General features: G+C 40.8%; 1 long non-coding RNA gene across 1 annotated transcript; it reads right to left on the bottom strand.

Annotated features, from left to right (window-relative positions):
- Window positions 1-2,360: 2,360 nt before the first annotated feature.
- On the bottom strand, window positions 2,361-9,083 carry LOC101584830. Its single transcript, XR_192314.1, has 3 exons — window positions 8,745-9,083; window positions 7,302-7,306; window positions 2,361-2,645 (listed from the first exon to the last, which is right to left on the bottom strand). It is a non-coding gene; the product is annotated as an uncharacterized LOC101584830 (long non-coding RNA).
- Window positions 9,084-10,040: the final 957 nt, after the last annotated feature.

The following is a 10,040-nucleotide window of genomic DNA, read 5'->3' as shown; positions in this document are numbered from 1 at the left end:
TTATGCGTCCCCGATTAGAGGGCATTCAGCCAAAGCCCGAAGAGGCAAGCCTGAAATGTCCTTCCCCTAATCCGAGCGTGCATGTACACGGGGATCCGCTGAATCTTCACCAGAGCAGTCCTGTGTGACACAAAGAAACCAAACTTCTGCCCAAGAGGAAATGAACTAGTTTAAGAAAGACCTAAGGGGGAGAAACAAACTAGTCAGTGAGTGCAAAATACTTCCCTGTCCTTGTTAAGGAAAACAGGATGAGGAAAGGACACAATGCCCAAAAAGTAAAACTGGAGTTAAAGAAGATATGAACATGAAAATTCAAGTCTCTTTCAAAATCATACATAGATTATGTTTTGTAAAAGACTTGCACCTTGACTTCATTTGTTGTAGCATAAGATTTATAAATCATCTGAACAAAAATGTTTTAAATATTTCTGAGTGTGTGTGCATACTTTAAGACTTATTATAGCAGCTTTAGGTACAGGGCAGGAATAAGTAGAGTGTGCAGAGATTTCCCATGCAGTCTTTCTCCACACACCCACAGCCCCTCCACTGTTGCCCTCCACTGGGTGGAGGAGCTGTGTCCATCAGGCCTGACATGTACATCAAGCGTTCTTTTAAACACTTAACTTATGTGAACTTCTTTCACAGTTGCAAGCACTTGGGCATTGCCTCTATTGGAGAGATGAGAAAACTAGGACATTGAGAAGTTTTTTTAAATCAAGGCTGTGAACAGGGCTGTGAATAGTGGAGGGAAAAAAGGTGATTTCTGGGGTTCAGCTAATTTCAGCCCATAACTCAGCAGCTTGCTGAACAGCCAATTGCTGAGGGTCCCCCGTACCATTTGCCAAGCATCCTGAGTGTATGGATTTGTGCTGAGATGATGTTTGTCGTACTAAGCTGGCAATGACATCCAAGGAAAAGCTAGGATTTCAGTTCAGGCCCTTGGACAGGAGGCTTGTGTTTTGTCCCCACATCCTGTACAAAAGCTGTCTTATTAAGGAGTCACTGAGCCACTCATGGCTTTGCTGCAGTGCTGGTGGTGTTTTATAGAAATGATAGCCAAACTTCAGTTCCTTAAACTTTTTTGGGGGATTTCTTTACTTCACGTGAAGGGTATCAACTTCTAGTTTTTCATTTTTTCTAAATACATAGATCCCTGATCAGAAATTCTATGGAGAATGGAATGTGTTACGTGCAGATGCACGAGGAAATTCTTAAACATTGATTTCTGAAGCCCAGTGACTTGAAAGTAGCCCCTAGATCAACTAAAATATGAAAAGTAGCAGCAGCCATAGCTACAAGATGCTTTGAAAAGACCCTATCACAGACGGCACACACCTGTCCTCTCAGCACTATGGGAGGCTAGGGAAGAGGACTACAAGTTCAAGTCCAGCCTGAGCAATTTAGTGATGTACAGAGACCCTTTCTCAAAGTAAAAGAAGGTCCAGCACCATTCCCTCTGCAAAACAAAACAAAAATCAAACAAAACAAAACAAAGTTTCCAGGAAAAAAACAAAACAAAAGATTAAAGAGACTTTCTGAAGCATCCGCAGTGGTCCTAAAGTATATGCGGAGGAAAGTACTGCAAGGCTGGAAGACAAAGTTCATGCCTCCCTCTCTTTCTTCCTTCTCTCTTCTCTCCACCTCTCCCTCCCTCCCTCCCTCCCACTAACTCTCTGTCCCTCTAATTCTCTCTCTCTCTCTCTCTCTCTCTCTCTCTCTCTCTCTCTCTCTCTCTCAAACAAGGTCTCAATAAAATTGCCCAACTGGCCTTGAACTTGTCATTCTCCTGCCTCTGCTTCCAGAGTAGCTGGGATTACCCGTGTCCACCATATCACCTTGGAACTTTACCTGTTTGTCAAGTGAGTTTGTAAGCCTTGCATTAGCATTAAATGGAACAACTTCTAAATGCCCTCCTTTCACCCACGTTTCTTTTGTCACCTGGAATTCTGTTAGAAGCTTCAAAGACCTGCTTTAAATATTAATTCAGTCACAGCAGTGACATGCATATTGTGCCAGATTTCTGACAAACCTCTTAAAAACTTGAAATCTGTTATCAAAGGGCCAGAAAGTCGGCTTTTGCCATGCCATGGTAGCCTTCCTTACCTCATCCTTGTCTCACACTGGGAGAATGCCTCTCTGTGGATTTTAGAGCCACCTCTCCCAGGGAAGGTCTTCAAACCCACAGAACCTTGACAGAGGCATGCATGATTTTTCCAAGGGGGAGAAGTCTTGTACAAAAAAAAAAAAAAAATCAAATGGGTTCCTCTTGCCCCAACCTTGCTGTCCCCTACCCCTATGTTCTGTCCAGAAGAAAAATCCCTCAGCCGCAATGGTTGTTTTTATTAAATTCTCCTCAATAAAAAGCTCAGGCAGGATTTATTAGGTACTCAGGGCGGACGTTTAGTATTTCGCCAGTTATTAAGTGAAAATCAATAGAAAGCAAAGAAAATGGAAGTCACTGCACTGTTAGCGCACTGTTGTCGCCCAGATATTATGTCGGCTGTCTTGTAGATTCATGACGGACGAAAGCGGCCGGGAGAGAACTTTCTGCTTACATTGCACGAGCCAAAGTGGGGTTATTCATTAGAGCAGGCAGCCAGCCAGATGGATTTCCAGTTCAGTTTTACCATTTATCTTTAAAACGCCTGTATCGAGTGAGAAAGAACACTGATATTATGTGATATCAATGGCAGGTTTATGTATCTAAATCAGGATTTATTGTTATTTTGTTCCAAAGACCTTTTTTTCTCAAGAAATACCATTTCACTGGAAGAAAATAATAGCTAAAACCTTGTCAAAGATAACCTTTCCTGCTGTCCGAACACCACTCGCTGTAAAACAAATAGAACCCGCTATATAAATAGTCCTAACCATATCCTTACAAATCATTTCTTCTGAATCTGTTTCCCCCATTTCAATATCTATTTTTTTTTTCCTGAAAACATAGTTGTGGGGGATGTTGGGTGTTTCCTCTGCAAGGAGTTTGACTCTAAAGAATGTCAGAGATTGCTTCAATAACATCTAAAAGCCATGGCTGTTTTACGTCCTTTGGGGTCCCGCCACCTTGTGCAAAAGGTTTTTTTGTTTTGTTTTGTTTTGTTTTGTTTTTTTCCCAAAAGCAGAGGAGTCTGTTGTTCTTTTTCTTTCCCCAGTCTTAGAATGAGCTCTGGAGACAAGAACACCCTGGGCATTTTTTTCAGCTACTTCAATCTTAAGAAGCAAGGATGTGTTTCCTTTCTGCTGAACTGACCTGCTCAATACCTTCCAGCTTTTCAGCTCCTCCTCCTACAGGACGGACTGCAGCATCTCCGATCAGATCTGACCATGAGCAGATCCCACGAAGTAACTAAAATGGCCAAGCGCCAGTATAAGCCGTGCTAGGCGCTTTATAAATAGCTCCCAAGAAAGCGGGTGCAATCCATATATTTGCAAAATGTCACTAATGACACTTTATGATTGGGAGAAAAATTACATCTAGATTTCAACTGACGCTCTCGCTAATAGGGATTTTTGAGCACCTTTTTAAACTACATTACTCTTACTCTTTTGCTTTTCTTTGTGTTAAAGAGAAGAAACGTTTAGTTTCATACAGGGCAGGGCATGACCGTATCGAGAAACACATGGTCGTTTAAGGTTCAAACTCCACTGTATAAAAGACAGCAAATTAGAAAAGTTCTCTAAACATGAAATGGAATATTTTGCTTCTATTGAGCAAACATAATACCATTTTTAAAGTAAGAAAATGAAAATATAAAATGGATTGTATAATATTGGTCCCGTGGTACATTTAGGTAAATTGTTTTGTTGAACAGAAATGGTCAATTTTATCAGAAATCCTTTTTATATTTTCTGTTTGGACATAGACAGCCATTATGTTTTGTTGGACTCTATACTGACAACCCAAAGTGCATATTCAAATTTGATGCTATTGGGGCTGGGGAAATGGCTCAGTGGAATAAGTGCTTCTCTGGCAAGTGCAAGGGCCTGAGTTCAATCCCCAATTCCGCCAAAAAAAAATGATGTTATCATTCGGAATAAATTCGGGAAGGCCTTTCTCTTTCCTTTAGAAAGTAACACTAAATTCCTAAATTTTGGAGTGCCTGATTGAGTGAGAGGCAATTAATAAAGACCAGCGGTTAAGAAAACAGGCTGTGGAATTAGATTGCAGAAGTCGGAACCCCTTCTCTGTCACTCAGTGACTCAGATTTGAGCCCAGTATTTTCGCTTTATGCTATAGTTTTCTCCTGTGTATAATAATAATCTTATAGATTTTCTTTGGCAAGAATAAGTGAGTAAATATGAAAACATGTAAAGATTACAGCATGCCATTTGCTGGATGGGAGTCCTCGAATTGATAGCTAGGTATTAGCTTTGCATGTACAAAATGCAGAACATCAAGTTCCCTGTGTTGATATTTCGATGCCCTAACAAAACATGATATTAGCTCTTCATTAATCCTATGCTTTCATATTTACTACTGCATTTAGATATTGTACAAAAATAGCTTGAGCTTCAATCATAATGTGAAACTCACCTACCCAAAGTTTATATTAAATAAATTTATTTTAAGAAGTGTTTTTCATAGGAGCAATATTCAATTTGAGATAATACGAGGTCTATGTGCATAGCCATGGTATTGATTTATTAATAGATGTAGTGATTCACTAGTCATGAGGCTTAATGCCTGATTGGGGACCTATTTATAGACATCTTAATTTGTTGAGAACAATGTGTAGTTATTTCATGCTAACAAATAACATCAGTAACCCATTCAGTTATGAGAAAGAAATGATTCTGCTAATTAATCTGACTTGGGCAGTGAAAGAAGTAAGGCATTAAATCCAAGGGAAATCAAAGCTGAAGTCCTGGATCCATCGCCCGTATGTCGCAGGTCCCTGGATACTTGCCAAAGCGGCCTCACTTGGACTCTATGATATTAACCCACTGGGCTTTCATCTTGCTTAGCCTGCCTAAATTTAGGCTGCTTAATTGTAAAAGGGTGAATCATTTGCCTTCTTGATTCACCTTACAACAGGGAGCTGAAGAGAGGGAAAGAGGGCATAAAGCATTTATTAAAAAGAAAACATACTTTCCCAGGATGTTTGAAAACTCAGTGTGATTTTAAAGCACAGCGACAGTATGCAAGACTACTCTCCACCTCAGTGACTGTTCATAGCTATGCTTGCATTCTTTCAGACCACAGGCTGCTATCAGGCTGGTTGGCCCTGTGCTCTTCCCTCCTCATTGATAGCCGAAAGATCCAAACTACTAGTTTACTTCTTTGTACCTCACCTTCTTCATTTGCAGGACAGGAACAGCAGATGGTGTCTGCAAGTACACGGAGTCACACAGCATTTCTTACTCATGTATTCAGCGAGATCGTGTAAAGTGTTTAACATATACCACTTAGTGAACACTCAGGTATGCCATTGATATTACTGGCTTTGTATGGGTACCATATAATGCTGATCAGTGCAGAAGAGAGGTTGTTTTGTTTTGTTTGTTTTGTTTTTTTAACCTCTCTTAGCTGGTGGCTGACCGGGAAATTCATGTACGCACACAGGGACTCCCATGCAGGGCATTAAAGAAGACCATCTAACTCTTACTAAAGCCATGGGGTGGGTTGAGGGGGCTTCCTTGTAGAAGTGCTATTGCAGCTGAAAAGTAAGGAATGGAGTCGGAAGGTGCAGCTGATGCCCTAAGGCTGCAGGTCTGTAACCCCTCAGCTGTGAGGATGGATGGTTGGTCCACAGCTGTGTTGTTCACTGCAGTGGCTACCCACCATACGCAGAGAACAAGGGCTTGAGTGGTTAGCAGTAGCTAGAGTGTGCAGACACTTAGTGTTACTCAGTTTTCAGGTATTCAGAGCACATAGGGAAAGACACGTACGACATTCTAGGGGTGAAAGAGTTTTCATGCAGTAAACACCTGCTATTTTGCAAAGCACAGTGGATTTGTGAAGGATAGACTTCTGGAAATTAGCAAAGGCAATGCAAAAGTTCTGGCTTTGACCGAGGCCGTGGAAAACCCTTGAATGATACTGACGAGAGTAATTTAGTTCTATTAGCATCTCAGTGAAATATCTTTAGCCATAATTGCAATAGTTTATAAAGGTACTATAGTTTAGCATTTATAAATGTTTCTGATAACTGATTTCCTTCACTCTCCACCTGACAGTGTGAGGTAGATTGCTACTTTTACTTCCTTCCATGTGACTTTATTCAGTCGTCTTCAGTGTAACGACCTGTGTTCATGTCAGTATCCCTCCCAGCATCTGGGGTAACAGGCCCGATAAAAGTAAACCATTCACATAGGGTTTGGGCAGACTCATTCATGGGGAGGTTAAGTAAATCAACTGGGAAAACAGCAGTAAATTATTTGCAATGAAATGCTTAAGGCCCTTTTTCCTAAATGTGACCTGTATTCAGAGGTAAAAATGCATTCGGTGCTGGTTGCCTGGGTCGGGCTCACCATTTCTGTGTATTTACCTGCCATCAGGCTGGGCTTCTCTCTTCCCACAGAGGCTTGAGGGATGTGAATGCCTCCTGGGCTATTTCTGCCATTCATACATCCAAATCTTCCTGTCTTCCTCCCAGACAGGTGGCTGTGAGAAGCCGGACTAGACAGGGAGAGCTGACAGCCAAGCCAAGTGACCTGCACGGTAGGTCTGAGTGGATAAAAGATGGCATTTTTCCAAGTGGAAAAGAGAAAGGAGAACACCACCCTGCCCTGGAGCCGGCCCTTCTTCCCAGAACACACACACACACACACACACACACACACACACATTCTCTGTCCTCTCTCTCTCTTTCTCTCTCTCTCTTTCTCTCTTTCTCTCTCTCTCTCTCTCTCTCTCACACACACACACACACACACACAAACTCACACAAACTCACATGTACACATACACATAAACTTTAAGCCGAGCAATTCTCTCAGCCATAACGTTTCAAACAAACACTAACATCTGATTTGATTAGATAAAGTCATTTTCTCTCTCTCTTTTTTAAGGAGGATTATTAATAAAATCACACATCCTTAAAAGAAAAAAAAAGAAGCTGGGAATGTAAATGCGGCACTAATTTAATTACACACTGGCACCGTAAGATACTAATGTAAATATTCTGGTGAGCGGGCCTAAGACACTTGAAGTAATTACTTAAGGGCTCCCTTTCAAAGAATCTCTTCCTTTTTTATTAAATGCCTTTTAACATTAGCACTTTCTTCCTGACAAATTAAATGAAATTTCATTACTCTCCCTGACTTAATGGCATGAAGCTCCTGTGGAGGTTTGAGGTAACCCTCCCTGGACAGCTGACAAGGGCCCCTACATTCTGTCAAAATGCCACTGTCCTATCACACACAAAAGAAAGAAGGGCTTGAGAAGCCTTTGTATTTTTACCAAAGCTTCCAGAACCCTTCCTTTCTGTGGTGTTTTCTCAGCTGTGATCCTTTCAAAAATCCACAAAACCAACAGCATTGTTTTCCAGAGCCTACAAGTTAACAGCAAAAAGGCAAAAAAAAAAAAAAACCTCTCAGCCATTGATCCTCTAAAAATGAGCAGAAGCATAAAAATTACAAACAGCTGTACAGCACTTATTAAATATCTTCTGTGCAATCTTCCTCTTTTAACATAGTTAAGCCCCCATAGAAACACAATACAGTAAATACTGCTAATGTCCCCTCTCTCCAAATGAGGGAATTTAGGCAGAGTGGTTAAGCATTTCACCAAAGGTCACACAGCCATTAAGCCCCAGAGAAGGTATTCAAGCCACTCAGCTGGTGATTATGACGTATTTCCTCTATATAATTATTGAATAGCCAGCCCAATGAGGATAGAATTCTTTCCATATTCTTTTATCCATTGGTACAAATGGACACTCACGTAGGTGAAGTGGAAGGTTCAAGAGTGCCTTTGCATCTAACCAGGATCTTGTATCGGCCATGTCTTAAAGATATACAAGCTTCAAGGATAGGTTTCCAAGAGGTGACTGCTGAAAAATTTTATTTCTCTTCTTGCTCTTTTCTACTCACTAAGAGTAAAAGATTATGTGATAATTTACTTTTAAAAGACAAAGGTGGTTCCAGTAAGATTGAATTTATTTTTAGTACATTGAGAATGAAGCTATAGGTTTTCAAGAAAACTGAAGAATACCTTCCAGGAGCTGTGTCGCTGATGTGTCTGGCCTAAGGGTCATATTAGGAGCGAAGGGTACATCTGCTGTATCATTTGTTAGAAGGACTGAGGAAATCTTGGCATGAGGAGCTCTTCCCAAATTACTCTCTTTTGAATTGCAACTTGTGCTTGAGGACACACCGGATAGACACTGTGGACCCAAGCGTGACACAAATAATATCGAGGGTTCAAGAGTGGGCTTCAAGCCCATGACTCTGCAGTTTTCAGTTGCTCATCATTTTTAGAAGAATTGGACATGTTTTCTGCTCACCACATTTTATGTCCCATATGTAAGGAGCCCACCTGCTTTCCCTTGTGTAGATCTAACTCTCCTTAGTATGCATTTAATTTATGCCATTTTCTTACAGTTTAAATACTTTCTAAGGTGCCTGGAGCCCACAGATAAATGGTGAGACAGTATTTCAACTCAGCTTCCGACTTCAGAACACGGGGCCAACTCTGAATGAAACTGCACAACGGTTTTCTTTCCTTTCTCTCTAACCCAATGATATTTCTTCTTGGCTGAAAATGCTTTCACGAAGGGCAGTTCTTTTCCTGTCCCTGTCACCAGTAGCTCCGACTTCCCCGATGTCATGTTCCATTTCACCGAAAGGATGTCCTTTCTAAGACCTCAGGCCACATGGAAGAAAAATAATCAGCTTGAAGTTCAGAAGACAGATACTGCAAGCGGTATTTTTCCTCTTCTTGCTTTCTCTTAAACATATGTAACTTTAGGGATCAGCATGTCAGTGTTTTGAAAGAAGCAAAGATGTGAATTTATTTTGGTGCAGCTATCAGATTGTAAGGGGCTGGATCATTTGTTTTCCTCTTGTGAGGTCCAGGTACAAAAAAGTTCATTCCCTCCATGGACGGGTGCTTCTGACAAACAAAAATCAAGGGCCCAAAATAAGTATTTTATCTAAAAAATGTGAGCTATCCCAAAACAAACATGAAAAAGCACAGCTGCCAAATTCCACAAGTAAAAAAGAGTTGGCAGCTGAGACGGCCCAGGATCTTGGATCTCGCTGGGGACTAATCGGTAAAGTTTGGCCAGCTGCCCTGAAGGCCTTGAGGGACACTCAATCCAATTGCCGAGTCTTAACGGATGTGAATTTCAAGGTTACACCTGGGTGTTCAAGGGCAGGGCCAAGTGTAATCGGCACTTAGATCATAGATTAATCTTATTTGCCATCTATTAGGTTTGATTCCTCTTCCCTCTCTCCCTCCCTAAAGCCAGGATTATTGTGATAGTTTAAGATAATGGATTCTAACGGAAGAAAGGTCACGCAGGCATGGAGATTTGGAACCTTAAGATAATATGATTAATCTAAAAGCTTCTTTCTCAAAGGGGGGGCTGCACTCTTCATATGTCTAATTGAGAGAAGAGAGCTGAAAGCCCAAGAAAGAGCAACAAAAAGGGAGTGCAAGGAACTAAGTCCTTGTCAACAACTACAATTAATTATCATTGTCAGGATGATCTTTCATTAGTTTTCACACTAATAAGATAGATTTGCCTCATGCCCTGGGCTGATAAAACCTTATTGGCAATGTTGATAAGAATACGTCAGTATGGACAGCGATACGTGGACATCTTTATTTTATTTTTCGAATTTTCCAAAACTAAGTGACTGAGTAAATACCACTAAAAATAACTAATTTATGACCATGAAATGCAGCAAAAAGTCTTTAGCACAGTGGTTAGCATAGTCCACCCAGTAAGTAAAGGCTGACTTTTATTATGCGAAGTATAAATAACCTAAGTGCATATTGCGCACTTAGCGAATGTGGTTCATTGTTTTCCTTTTCAGATATTTCCAGCTAACTCTAACTGATGTGAACAGGTCTAGAGAAAGCAATTCATAGT

The sequence above is a fragment of the Octodon degus genome, unplaced genomic scaffold (genome assembly GCF_000260255.1).
Source record: "Octodon degus isolate 3935 unplaced genomic scaffold, OctDeg1.0 scaffold00002, whole genome shotgun sequence".
Taxonomy (NCBI): Eukaryota; Metazoa; Chordata; class Mammalia; order Rodentia; family Octodontidae; genus Octodon; species Octodon degus.
Note: the sequence above shows the minus strand (reverse complement) of the source record. Positions and strands in the feature narration are given on the sequence as shown.